Here is a 14,101-nt window from a genome sequence, read left to right on the forward strand (position 1 = left end):
AGAAACATTATCAGATTATCATTTCCTTATCTTGTTTACCTTTGAAGGAGGATGTTTGATTAATTCCTGGAGTGTTGAAACTAGATACTTTTGTTTTTATTATTGTAAAAACAGAGTATTCTGTTAGTTTGTAAAGTTTCTCCTGGGAAGCTTGCTTTTCTTTGTTACTGTGGGCATCAAATAAATTTATCTTGATGTCCTTACATTCTTCCTTGTGTTTCTGCTACAATAACCAAACAGATATCAATGAATTTGATAAAGAACTCTTAGGCCTTCTCTAAGACTGCCCCAGAATGGGTTACTGTATATTATAGTTGCCCTGATGGGAGACTAGCTCACGTTCTTAACTTGGAAAGTTGGTGAAAAAGTTTTAGAGGTGCCAGTTTTGATATCATGAAGGGCTGATGGATTAGTCCAATAGCAAAGCTGAGACCTAGTCATTTCCCACAATGACTAGAAGATATGACCAAAGTTTAAGTTGGCCATGCCAAGAGTAAGAGCACTTGATGGACCCTTCCCTCCTTTATCCTCCTGCCTTTGATCAAAAACAATTGTACTTCCACTGTTCTGGTTTTATTTTTCTTTTGTTGCCCCAGGCACATTCCTCCCTATTCTTTTCCCATAACTCCTTTTGGGCTTCTATTCCCAAATTTCTCCTTATACCTCAAGTCATTTCAGTCACTTCCATCTCTTCATGACCCCATTTCAGTTTTTCTTGGCAGAGATACTTGGAGTGGTTTGCCATTTCCTCCTCCAGTTCCATGTATAGAACAATGGCCTTGGAATCAGGAGGACAGAAGTTTGAATCCAGCCTCAGTCACTTGACCCTGCTAGCTGTATGACTTTGGGCAAATCACTTAATCTTGATTTCCTGGCATCCAGTACATACATCTCCAGTTGTCCTGAGTCACGTGGCCACTGGATCCAGATGGCTCTGAAGGAGAAAGTGAAACTGGTGACTTTGCACAGCACTGTCTTACTCAAATCTAATTCATGTGCTCATCATGGCATTGTCTCCCTGATGTCATGGTCTTCTTCAAGAACGAAGGACAAACATATAGATGAGGAAACCAAGGCAAAAAGTTCCAGGGTCAGAGAGCTAGTAAGTTCCTGAGGCCAGATTTGATGTCAGATCTTCCTGACTTCCAGGTCCAGTGCTCTATCCATTCTACCCCTTAATTTATTTAAAATGTGTCAAATAAAGGTCTCTTACCTTTAAAAATCATTGACAGGTCTGACTTTTATGCAAAAGTCTCTTCTACTCCTCTGAGTAATATACATCTACAATGGATCACAACATTAGGAAAGGGATGGTTTGTGAACACTTTAGAAATGTGGATTTGAAACTAGTGAAATGACTAGACACAGAGCAGTCATGAAATGTTTTAGGCAAGCTTTGTGGCAAATCTTTAATTGAGGAACCCAGTGACCTATTCTTGCTAAGTGCTGTTCATCATTTGTATCAATGACTTAGATAAGGCAGAGAAGTCATGCTCATTAAATCTGCAGGTGATGTCATTCCTGAAGAGATAGTTTAGCAGACCAAACAAAAGAATATGAAATGTAAGTATAAAGTTCCACATTTGGGGTAAAAAAAAATACACCTTCATAAGTACAAAATGAGAGAGACAAAATTAGACAAGTTTCTATTAAAAAGATATGGGGAGGGGAGGCTAGGTGGGGCAGTGGATAAAGCACTGACCCTGGAGTCAGGAGTACCTGGGTTCAAATCCTGCCTCAGACCCTTAATAATTACCTAGCTATGTGTCCTTGGACAAGCCACTCAACCCCATTGCCTTGGAAAAAAAAAATCTAAAAAAAGAAAAAAAAAGATATGGGGAGGAGTGGCTAGGTGGGCACAGTGGATAGAGCACACTAAATAATTACCTAGCTATTTGGCCTTGGGCAAGCCACTTAACCCCACTGCCTAGCAAAAACCTAAAAAAAAAAAAGATATGGGGAGACAACATATAAATGACTAGGTATATACATATTATCTACAGGGTATAATCTCAGATGGAAAGGCACTAGTAGTTGGGGGCTGGGGGGGAGCAGGGCACTGGGAAAGGTTTTCTATAGAAGGTAGGATTTGATCTGAGTTTTGAAGGAAACCAAAGAAATTAAGAGTCAGAGATGGACAGGGAAAGTATTCCAGGCATGGAGGTGACAGAAAAAATGTTGTAAGGACAGAAATTACAAATACCAAATGTAATATTACTTGCTACTCCCTTAAATGATCCTAGTAATGTCAGAATTTCAGTAATGTAATTATATTCCTACTCTTAAGCTATTTACTCTCAATTAGGTTGATCTAGGACTTTACCTTGTAAAGGAACTTAGCTCTTGATGTCCTTGCTCCTTCCATTGGGTTTCATGGCATGAAGGGCAAAATAGGCAGAATTAAGTGATTTTTTTCCTTGCCTGGTCTGGACATCCCTAAGGTGGCAGTTCTGCTAATCTGTCATCTCAATTAAAGATCTTTTATTCCTTAACTCTGGCTTTGATTTATTTCAGGACTTGATATGAGCATAGTCAGGGCAAAGCACCAAGATGAAAGCTGATTGTCCTGTGAAGAGAACAAATCCAGGCCAATGTGTCTAGATAGTAGACTTTTTGGTTGAGAGTAAAGTGTAAGACTACTGAAAAGACAGAAATAGAACAATTTATGAAATTTTAAATGACAAATAAAATACTTCATATATTATCCAGGAGAACATAGAAAGCCAGTAGAATTTATTGGATAAGGAATGAAATGGAAGACCTATATTCTAGGAATATCAATTTTAGAAGTTGAGTGGAGAATGAATTGAAATAGGGAGAAACTTAAGATAGGAAGACCTTCAGTTATAAGGCTTTCACAGTAGTTCAGATGAAATATAATGAGGCCCTGAAGTGTTCAGTTGTACTTGTATTAGTGAAGAGGATGGGGAAATACATGATTGATATTATAAATGATATGTGAGATGAATGAGTGAAGAGCTTTACCCTGAGTAACTTGAGGGCTGGTAGTAGTATCAGCAGTAATAGGGAAATTAGAAGGCAAGGAGGATTTGGGAAAAAAATAATAATAGATTCTATTTTGGACAAGTGGAATTTGAGGTGTTTGCAGGACATTCATTTCAATATGTTCACAAAGTAGCAAACAATGCAATACTCTAATTCAGGAGAGAGAGTATCTTATTGGTAATCATCCACATGGAGATGATAAATGAACCCAAGGCAGATGATAGAATCAACAAATGGGAGAGTATAAAGCCAAAAGAGAGACCCAGAAGAAAAGACCCAGTTAGTGAAGGAGATTGAGAGTTTAGTTGTGTGTATATGTGTGTGTATGTGTGTCATATATGCATATATCATACATGTACACACATACATGTAGATATAGATATATAAAACCCTTGACAGTTTCGCATATTTGGGACACAAGTCTTCACAGATTTCTAAGAGAAAAGGTTACTCTGACTCAGAGTTTTGAGATGGTTATTGCTCATTTTGAAAGTGATAAGCTGCAATATGCAATAGTGATTTGAACACCAAAACTGTTCTTTCATTATGGAACTTATGCTAACCTATCATCTTAATTAAAGATCTTTCATTTGTCAACTCTGGCTTTGATTTATTTCAGGTCTTGATAAGGAATGCAATTTAACTGAAAGAAGTTAGGAGTTACAATGGGCTTAGGGTCAGGAAGAGGAGTCCAAATCCAGACATGGATTTTTACTAGTCTTGGGCAAGTTATAACCTTTTTCCTTCTTCCATTTTCTCACTGGCTAAATAGGGTTGCTGTTCAGTTATATATGACTCTTCATGACTCCATTTGGGATTTTCTTGGCAAAGATACTGAAATAGTTTGCCATTTTCCAGATGATGAACTGAGGCAAACAGGGTGAAGAGCTTTGTCCAGGCTTGCACAGCCAGTAGATGTCTGAGACTAGATTTGAACTCAGGAAGATGAATCTTCCTAATAACAGACCCAGCACCCTATCCTCCCTGCCATAAAGCTATCCCAAAATGGGGGATCCCTCCCAGGTATCCTCTCTCAGAGTTATGATAAAATGAGATAATATTTGTAAAGCACTTTGCAAACCTTAAAATACCATAAATATAAGATGAAAATTGCTTTCTAACCATAAGATAATATGTGGTTAGTCACAGTGAGAACAGAGTTTGAATCCACAATTAGAAAGAAAACTTAAAGGTCAGATTTCAGAACTCCATCAGCTAAAGTCTGAAATGATGAATACAGATTCTCTTAGTATTAAGTTCAATAGAGTCAAAGAATAACTTAGAAGGAGAGAATCAGTTATTCAGGGGATGGAATAGTATGATGTCATGCCTAGGGATATGGATCAATTCATTGTTCTTTAAGGAGTTTTTTGGACAGTTCCTGAGTCAAAAGGAGGACAATGAAGTTTACAATAAATTTACAATTCCCAGAGTTTGGAGTTAGCCTAAATACACTGGTTTTCCCCTCTTGCGTGCTTTCTTCTTAGGTTTTTTTTCTATCCACTCTCCATTGGTGACGGAATACAAGCATATTTATATATATGGAATAGGATTCAGGATTTATTAAACCTGAATTTGCTTTAATATGTAACAACCCACAATGTTATTATAATTGTATTGTCTTGTTAGGTAAATAATTTGATTTAAGACTAAAAGTCTCATTAGGAAGGATGAAGACAAATTTCAGCTGAGAAGAGGGCAATTAGAATAGAAAGGTGAAGAATAAGGCATAAGAGGTTGAATTGATGGAACTGATGATATTTTATCTTGAAGAAGGGAATTAAGTATTAGAAGGGTTGTCATGGGGGATGGGGGATGAATTGGCCTTGCTCTGTTTTGAATCCTAGAAGTAGGAGCAATGAGAAGTAGTTGAGGCAGATGTAGTTTGATATAGGTATACCCCTGGTTTCTAGCCAAACTCAGCCTAGGGCATGATATTCTCCTAATTAGTTGAGAGAATGCTGCATGACTGGGTGAGGGGAGGACTTTGGAGAAGAGAAAACTTCTTCATGTACTCTGAGAAGATAAGCATGGTGCCAGATTCTCTTGCAGACTGATTCCAGACATTTGGGCAGAGACAGGCTTTGGAAAGCACAAATAGGTCCTCAATATTTCCCTGGATTTCAAAATGTTTTACTAGATACTTTGGGGAATTCAGATAACTCTTTTAGTTTTCTTGGGGGGGGGGGGTTGCAAGGCAATGGGGTTAAGTGGCTTGCCCAAGGCCACACAGCTAGGTAATTACTAAGTGTCTGAGGCTGGATTTGAACTCAGGTACTTCTGACTCCAGGACAGATGCTTTATCCACTGAGCCACCTAGCCACCACCTAGCCACCCCCCTCTCTTAGTTTTAAAGATACCTCACTCCAAGCAGGAAAATTAATTCTTTCTGTGAATTTACAAGTATATTTGAATCTATATAACCTCTCCCTACTTGTTTGGATAAATGGGTTTATTTGCTGTTCTTTTTGAGATGATGCTATGTGTACCTAGTTTTTGATGGGAAGGCAAGTATACTAAAGGTGTAACCAGCATTCGATGAGAAGGTAAGTGAAAGCTAAAGGCTATCTTCTCCCCTTGTCTTGAAGGGATAATGCAGGCAAGTCACTTAATCCTGTTTGCCTCAGTTTCCTCACCTGTAAAAAAAGGGGCAAACCACTCTAGGATCTTTGCCAGGTCACAAAGATCATACACGAATGAAAAAACGACACAATAATAAAAATAAGAAGGTCTGATCTCTCTCTCCTAGCTCTGAATCCAAGAGTCTATATGAAAGATAAAATTGCTTTTATTTTGAACTAAGGCCAAAGGGCAATCGCTCCAGTGATACCACTACTAGGTCTGTATCCCAAAGAGATTATGGGAAAGGACCCACATGTACAAAAATATTTATGGTAGTTCTTTTTATTTTGTCAAGGTAATTGGGGTTAAGTTAAACTTAGAAGCACACAGTAGTAAACGTTAAGTATCTGAGGCCAGATAAGAACTCAGGTCCTCCTGACTCCAAAGATTGGAGCTCTATCCACTGCACCATCTAGTTGTCCTAGAATGTTCGTTTATAGTGTTAAAGAATTGGGAAATTGAGGGGATGACCATTATTTGGGTAATAGCTGAGGAAGTTATAAGATATGAATGTAACACTATTAAATAAGAATATGAAGAAATATATAAGAAATAATGAGCAAGTAGATTTTGGCAAAACTTGGAAAGCCTTGCATGAATTGATGCAGAATGAAGTAAACAGCAGCAGGAGATCATGGAACACAGTAAAAGCAATAACAAAAGATGATAAATTATGATTGACTTAACTCTTCTCAGCAATGATCTTCATACAATTCCAAGAGACCCATAATGAAAAATGTTATCCATCTCCTAAAAAAAGAACTGATGGGGGCCAGCTAGGTGACACAGTGAATAGAGCACCAGCCTTGGAGTCAGGAGTACCTGGGTTCAAATCTGATCTCAGACACTTAATAATTACCTAGCTGTGTGGCCTTGGGCAAGACACTTAACCCCATTTGCCTTGCAAAAACCTAAAAAAAAAATAATAATTACCTAGCCTTGTGGCCTTGGGCAAGCCACTTAACCCCATTGCCTTAAAAAAACTAAAAAAAAAAAGAACTGATGGAGTCTGAATGCAGATTGAAGCATATCATTCTCATCCTTGTTTTTTGGTTTTTTCCTTTTGTTGTTTCTTCTTTCACAACATAATTAATGTGGAACTATGTTTTACATGATTACACATGTATAATCTATATCAAATTGCTTGCTGTGTTGGAGAGTGGGGAGAAAGTCTGGAAGTCAAAATCTTTCATTTACATGTAATTAGAAAAAATAAAATACCATTTTATAAAAAGGTTGTTTTACTGCAAATGTCAGGTTTTTTCTAGATAAAAGCATAAGCAAAACCAGCTACTATCAAAATCACATTTTAAAAAACTTCAAGGATTCATGACCTCGTATTCATTACTTAAAAATTTAAGTAGTAAAAATATAATTATTTTCCATAGATAAAATCAATATGTTTATATGCTCATTGTTTTGTAAGAGTTGTATTCGGTGGGAGAGAGACTCTCCTGCTCTGATTTTCAGCTCCCAACGTAGGTCAGCCAAAGGGCAGATCCACAGTGGGATGGGGACAGAGTTCTTTCTTTGGAGATGGAATTCCTATGGAAATCCTATGCTAGGGAAATCCTCAGTAAGGAAAATTCTCTCTCTAAAGGGAACTGACACCTTCACAGGAACTTAAATACTAGACAGCTGCTTAGAGAAGTATGTAGCCTCAGGTCATATACACAGTGTGGATCAAAAGTAGACCTAGAACCCAGGTCTTCATGTTCTCATCACTAGCTCTTTAGACACTTCTCTCTAGGGTTGCCTCTACTGCCTTGGACACCTTAGTCATAAAACTGTCTTCACACTATCCGATATAAAATCATCACACACCATTAAAAGAGGAATTGAAACAGATTTTCTTTCATTTTGAATGTTTCCTCTTGACTTTTAATCTGAAACATATTCTTGACATTCTTTGGCTATTAGGCTTCCATGTCCTCCATTGACTTTGTACATTAAATTCTAAACATATTTAGCCAATCTTCTGACATGAGAAATGGTTCTAATCTTTTATTTGCCTTCCAAAAGATATTTCCTTTTACACTTTGATTTATATTTCATTCTTTTCTAATAGGTCTAATTAACACAGAAATCCTCCCCTTCCTCCTTAAATTTTAAGGCAGATATCAAACACATATAAATTATTAGACAGAAAAAGAGAAGACTACCTACCCGGGTAAAAAGAACCCCAAGGAATTCTTCTAACAGTGTTCTGCAAGCATCTATTTACTGTAGATCACCAGCATCACCTTGGTTGCTTGTGAATTGGTTTAGATGGAATTCCTCCCTTAACTCCCAACAACCAAATGAGAGAAAGGACATAAGAGTGGTAGGTACAATGAAAAGAGCCCTGATTGTCTGAGGTCCTGCATTCAAATTCTTTCTGTGATTTTTATTTTCTTACCTATGTAACTTTAGGTAAGTCACCTACCATATGTCTCAGATTTTCATATGTTAGAAGAGGTTGGAATAGGTCATCTCTAATGACCCTTCAAATTCTATGATCCTGTGTCCCTGGTTCTAGGAATGGTCTAGTGTTTATTAACTAGTTCATTTAGCAGGTCACTAGCCCCATGTCTCACATTCCTATCTGTTAAAAGAGGTTGGAATAGGTATTTTCTAAAGATCCTTAAAATTCTATGATCTTAGGCCCTAAGTTCTTGAAGTGGTCTAGGTCAGGACTTAAGTAGTGAAGCCTTCTGTCACTGGGAAATAAGGAATCTTTTATCTTTAGGTGATTCCAGAATCCTGTGTACATAATTTAGGAGAAAATACATGTCATCTGATCTTATTTCAACTGTATTCAGATGCCTGAGGTTTTAAATACCTAGCAAATTATTTACTACTTTTGACTTTAGGCAAATCACAGAAAAAAAAAAGTAAAATGATCCTGGAATAGTGGTGAGGTGATTTTGAAGATGGAGTGGTGCGGTCAAGAAGACCTGGGTTATAGGTCTGCTTTTGGAGCTGTACTGCCCATGTGACCTGAGGCTTCCTACTTATCTAGTATTATTTAATTTGCAGAGAAGGGATCAGCTCACTTTATAGAGAGAGTTTTCTTACCCCAGAATTCCCTAGTATAGGGCTTCCATAGCATTTCCAGCTCCAAGGAAAGATTTGTCTTTCCTGACCCCTCTGGAGATCTGCCCTTGATTGATTTCTGTTGTAAGTTGAAAATAAGAGCAGGAGAACAGGTTGTTCTGAACACAACCCAAACAAAATAATAAGCATAAAAATATATTGATTTTATCTATGGAGAATAACTATTTTTACTATTTAAATTTCTAAGTAATGAGTATGAGGCCATGAACTCTTGAAGTTTAGAAATATATTTTAAAATATTTTGACAGTAACTTTTTGTTTATACATTTTTGAAATTTACAGTAAAGCAAATCTTTTTTTTCTCCCTAAATAAACAGCCTTCCCTCATTTAAATCAAATTCACTTGACTGTCATGGCATCACATCCCTGATGTTTTAGTCATCATCGAGAACAAAGGACAAACCTGGATATATCACTCTCAAGTGAAGTTTGCCAAGAATAACCTGGACCTAGCAGGAAAAAAATCTCTGATGTGCCCCTGAAGCCAGTGAAGCTGAAAAAGAGCCCCAACACCAATCAGTGATCATGGTTGCTTGTTTATTTGACTTGTGATAATTAGAAACCAATTTTTCAAAGGCTATTTACTATGTTTTTGTTATTTGCCTTTTATACTGTGCTTTTCACCCTTGGGGTTGGGAGGACAGGAGAGTCCAACAGTCATGTGCATCTGATTCACAATGTCAGCAATGCTTTTAACTGGAGCAAGGTCTGGATACATACAGGATTATTTTTTGGGGGGTAAGGGATGGATGTGGGGTATGCATCCAGGACTTGTGTGATTATTATTGTATTTTAATAATATTCTTTACCCTCTCCCAATTACATATAAAACAATTTTTAAGTTTTTCTTTTAAGGTTTGAGTTCCAGGAGCAGCTAGGTGGTACAGAGGATAGAGCACCTGCCCTGGAGTCAGGAGGACCTGAGTTCAAATCAGATCTCAAACACAATACTTAACTGTGTGACCTTGGGCAAGTCACTTAACCCCATTGCCTTGCCAAAATAAACCAAAAAAACAAGATTTGAGTTCCAAATTCTATTGCCCTCATCCCAGTGAAGGGAAGCAATCTGATATTGGTTATACATATGTAGTGATTATTATTTTTCAATCAATAAGACAAACAAATATATAGACTGAAAGAATGAATCCTCCCACCCATTCGCTTTTTTTTTTTTGCTAGGCAATGGGGTTGAGTGGCTTGCCCAAGGCCACACAGCTAGGTAATTATTAAGTGTCTGAGACCAGATTTGAACCCAGGTAGTCCTGACTCCAGGGCCGGTGCTTTATCCACTACGCCACGTAGCCGCCCCCTCCTTTCACAATTCTTACCCTCTTTGAACTTAAGACTTATTGTCAAGCGTCCAGTTCTGTATTATGAAACAAATTGCATGCAGTAGGATGGGGTGGAACCCCATTTGGCTCCCAAATTTCTCATGACTAAAATATCTGTTTTGGGGATTTCCCTTATGTGTCCTCATAGGAATTGTGTTCTACTTAAGTTAACAATGTCTTCCTTAGTACAAAGAACTGGTTCTCAAATTGGCTTCCAAACTGCAGGAATGTTCTGGTTCAGGATAGAGGAATGATATGGGTACTATTGTGATGCTGCACCAAGAGTATGATAACAGCAAAAGGGTGTGTAATTGTGTAATGTTTTTTATCTCTTTTAACATTGTTTGACCTTTGAATATGTGGCAGTCAGCCTGAAGGGGAAGATATTAGCCCTAATTCCATATCCTTAGCACTAATCTTATTACCATATGATGATGATATAATAAGGGAGGAGCAATTGTAGTTCCATCTTCTCCCAGAAACATGCACCAGTTAGGGCTATCTTACCCTTCTATGGAAACTGTTTACTCCATCTATAAAAAATATCACATGGTTTGATTTGGGTAGGCCCACCCAATTTATTGCCTTGGAGTACTGAATAAAATCCTTTTAACTTTCAAATAAATAAAAAAAAGTGTGTCCTGTGTTGTTTAGTTGTTGAACATTTACTGACCTATTGGGTTTTAGATGCCACCTAGTTCCACCCTCTCATTTTACAGTTGAGAAAAATAAGGAAATGGATGCCTGGAGTCTACAATGATCAAATGATTTACTCATGGGTAAACAATAAGTATGGACTTGAGCCCAGGTCATTTACCTCAAAATTCAGTACTCTTTCTATTGTGACAGTAATAAACCACATAATAATATAATAATAATCTATATTTATTAACTAAAAGGACTGTTTAGAGATTTTTGTATTTTGTTATTTATTCACACACACATAAAAATGTATATATATATATTTATATGCAGGTAGTAATAATTTTTTCTTAGAGGTTGGTGGCTTTTGTTCAGTATACAATTTCTAGAGACTAGATAGAAGTAGGATTTAGAGCTGCTAGGGACCTGAGCTACCATTCAGTTCAACTTACTCATTTTACATATGAGAAAAGTCAAGGGCCTTGCCCAAGGCTACAATAGTGTCTAAGGAAGGAATTAAACTTGTTTTTGTGACTCTAAATCCAATATTCTTAGATACAATATTGGAAGCAAAAGAATTCAATTCAACCAATTTTTATTTAATAAGAGAGGCATTGGGGTATAGTGGAAAGAGATGCTAGATCTAAAGTTCACAGAGATCTGAGATCAAATCCCTAGTTTTGCTAGCTAGGACTATGGCTAAGTCACTTGGTTTTTAATGAGCCAAAGTTTTCCTTGCTAGTATGAGAATGAAAATAACTACAATACCTATCTCAAGAGGTGGTTATGAGATTCTAAGAATTAATATATCTAAAATACTTTGTAAATCTTCAAGCTCTCAGTGAAAAAAATGCATTCCAAACTTGAAGAACTGTTTATAAAACTTCATGGAGATAGATGCTCCTGATTTAGAAGGGGGTGTCAAGAATGCATATTATATATATGTGTGTATATATAAAATATATATTATATATATATTTTATCATACATTACTTTACTATTTAGAAGTATTAACTATTGTTCTGGACCTGTGATTTCACTGGTAGGGAAACTTTAGGTGCAGAAACTTAGTATATACAAATGAAGACAGGCAATTTACAGCCTTAGTTGCTTAGGGTACTGACCAGGATTAGGTAACCTGTACTTACCTGAATTGGGACTTGAATGGAGAAGACCATGACATCAGAAAGGTAATGCTATGGCAAGCAAGTGAATTGGATTTGAATGAGGGGGTGCTGTGCTACCACCAGTCTCACTTTCTCCTCTGGAGGCACCTGGGTCCAGTAGCCAGGCATTGATCAGGATGGCTGGAGATGACCCTGGATTAGAGGCAATCATAGTTAAGTGACTTGCCCAAGGTCACACAGGTATTAAGTGTCAAGGGCCTGAGGTGAAATTTGAACTCAGGTCTTCCCTCCTAACTTCCGGGCTGGTCCTTGGGCAAGTCACTTAAAAGCATTGCCTTAAATTAATAAAATAAAATAAATTTTATTTTAAAAGAGGGATGGGACTGAGTATGTCAAACCAAAGAGTAACATTTTACAATTTATTTAAGGAGGATAATTTAAACTGGATTGCACTCTCCTATATGTCAATTGCTTTTTCTGCTTCATTTTTTTCTTCTATTATGAAGGAGGTTGATGAATAAATAAATATTCAACATCAACATCAAACATCAAAGTCCTTCATATGGGAATCTAAAAACATTTAAAAATCCAGCCCTCATCATCTCTTTGCAGGACTCTTTGAATTCATTAACCTTATTTTTTTATATCTTTAATCACCTTTATATTTCTTTGGCTATATTTTTCCACAGCATGCAATATTCCTTTGAGTTCCCCTCCCTCAACCCCAAACCCTCAGAGAAACTGATAGGCAATTTAACCCTTTCACAGACAACCTTATAAAATCAGAGACTAGACTTTGATTGTCTGAAGTCCAGAACTACTTGGTTACAAGCTTAGCTGTATTTTTTCCAGCTGAATAGAAAAAAAGATTTTTCTTCAGATACTCAAAACTTGTATGTAGAAAATGATTAAGATGGAACCAGGGAAGGTGTGAAAAAAAAACATTTATTCACAGAATATTTACTGAGTGCCCAATTAGCTAAGTGGGATTAAAAAGAGGATTTTTTTGCTTCAGGGGGCTTACATTCTAGTAGGAAATATGACTTACTACATTAGTTCAGACCCTTATCATATCTAGCTTAGACTATTATAATTAGTTCCATATTGGCTTCCCTGTTTGGAGTATTTTCAAAATCAGTTCATTCTTTTTCTTGCTGCCACATTTCTAAATTACAGGTTTGACCATGTTACTCTTCTCCTTAATAAATTCCTGTGACTATAACTTCTAGAAGTAAATATACATTCCTTCCTTGGACATTTAAAATCTTTTACAACAAGGTTCCAACTGATTTTTATTTTATTTTATTTATTTAAAGCACGGGGTTAAGAATGACTTGCCCATGATCAAACAGCTAGGCAATTATTAAGTGTCTGAGGTCAAATTTGAACTCAGGCCATCCTGACGCCAGGTCACCCCCAGTTCCATGTATTTTTCCAATATCCTTACACATTCCCCTGGCATTTCCTAGGTTTCAAGCAAGCTGGCTTTTTTGTTCTTTCTAAGGTTCTGTCTATACCATGCCTAGTGTGTACACTCTTTTTCCAGGGCACCCCCAGTTCCATGTATTTTTCCAATATCCTTACACATTCCCCTGGCATTTCCTAGGTTTCAAGCAAGCTGGCTTTTTTGTTCTGTCTATACCATGCCTAGCGTGTACACTCTTTTTTTTTTTAGTTTTTTTTTTTTTTTTGCATGGCAATGGGGTTAAGTGGCTTGCCCAAGGCCACATGGCTAGGTAATTATTAAGTTTCTGAGGTTGCATTTGAACTCAGGTACTCCTGACTCCAGGGCCGGTGCTCTATCCACTGTGCCACCTAGCCGCCCCTAGTGTGTACTCTCTTTAAAAATCATTTAAAATTTCAGAAGTCCCATTTTTCACATGAGAACTTTGCTGATCACTCCCTTGCTCCACCCCTCCCCAAGTGCTGTCTTCACAAAACCACCTTGTTTTTATTTTGTGTATTTCTATATATATGCATTTGATGTGTCCTCTGATAGAATGTAAACTTCTTGATGACAGAGACTGTTACACTTCTACTTTTGTACCTCATCAAGAATCTGGCACACAATAGACAAGTTCTACATTGTTGCTGAGGGCAACAAGGTGGATCAGTGGATAGAGCACTGTGTTTGAAGTCAGAAAGACTCTAATTCAAATCCCACCTCAGACATCTGGTTTAAACCAATCTTGGAAAAATAAAGTCAAATTCCAGTAGGAGTGAATAGTTAATCTTGGAAACTGTATATAGTATTTTAATCCTCACAAAAAATAATAA

The sequence above is a fragment of the Macrotis lagotis genome, chromosome 1 (assembly GCF_037893015.1).
Source record: "Macrotis lagotis isolate mMagLag1 chromosome 1, bilby.v1.9.chrom.fasta, whole genome shotgun sequence".
Lineage (NCBI taxonomy): Eukaryota > Metazoa > Chordata > Mammalia > Peramelemorphia > Peramelidae > Macrotis > Macrotis lagotis.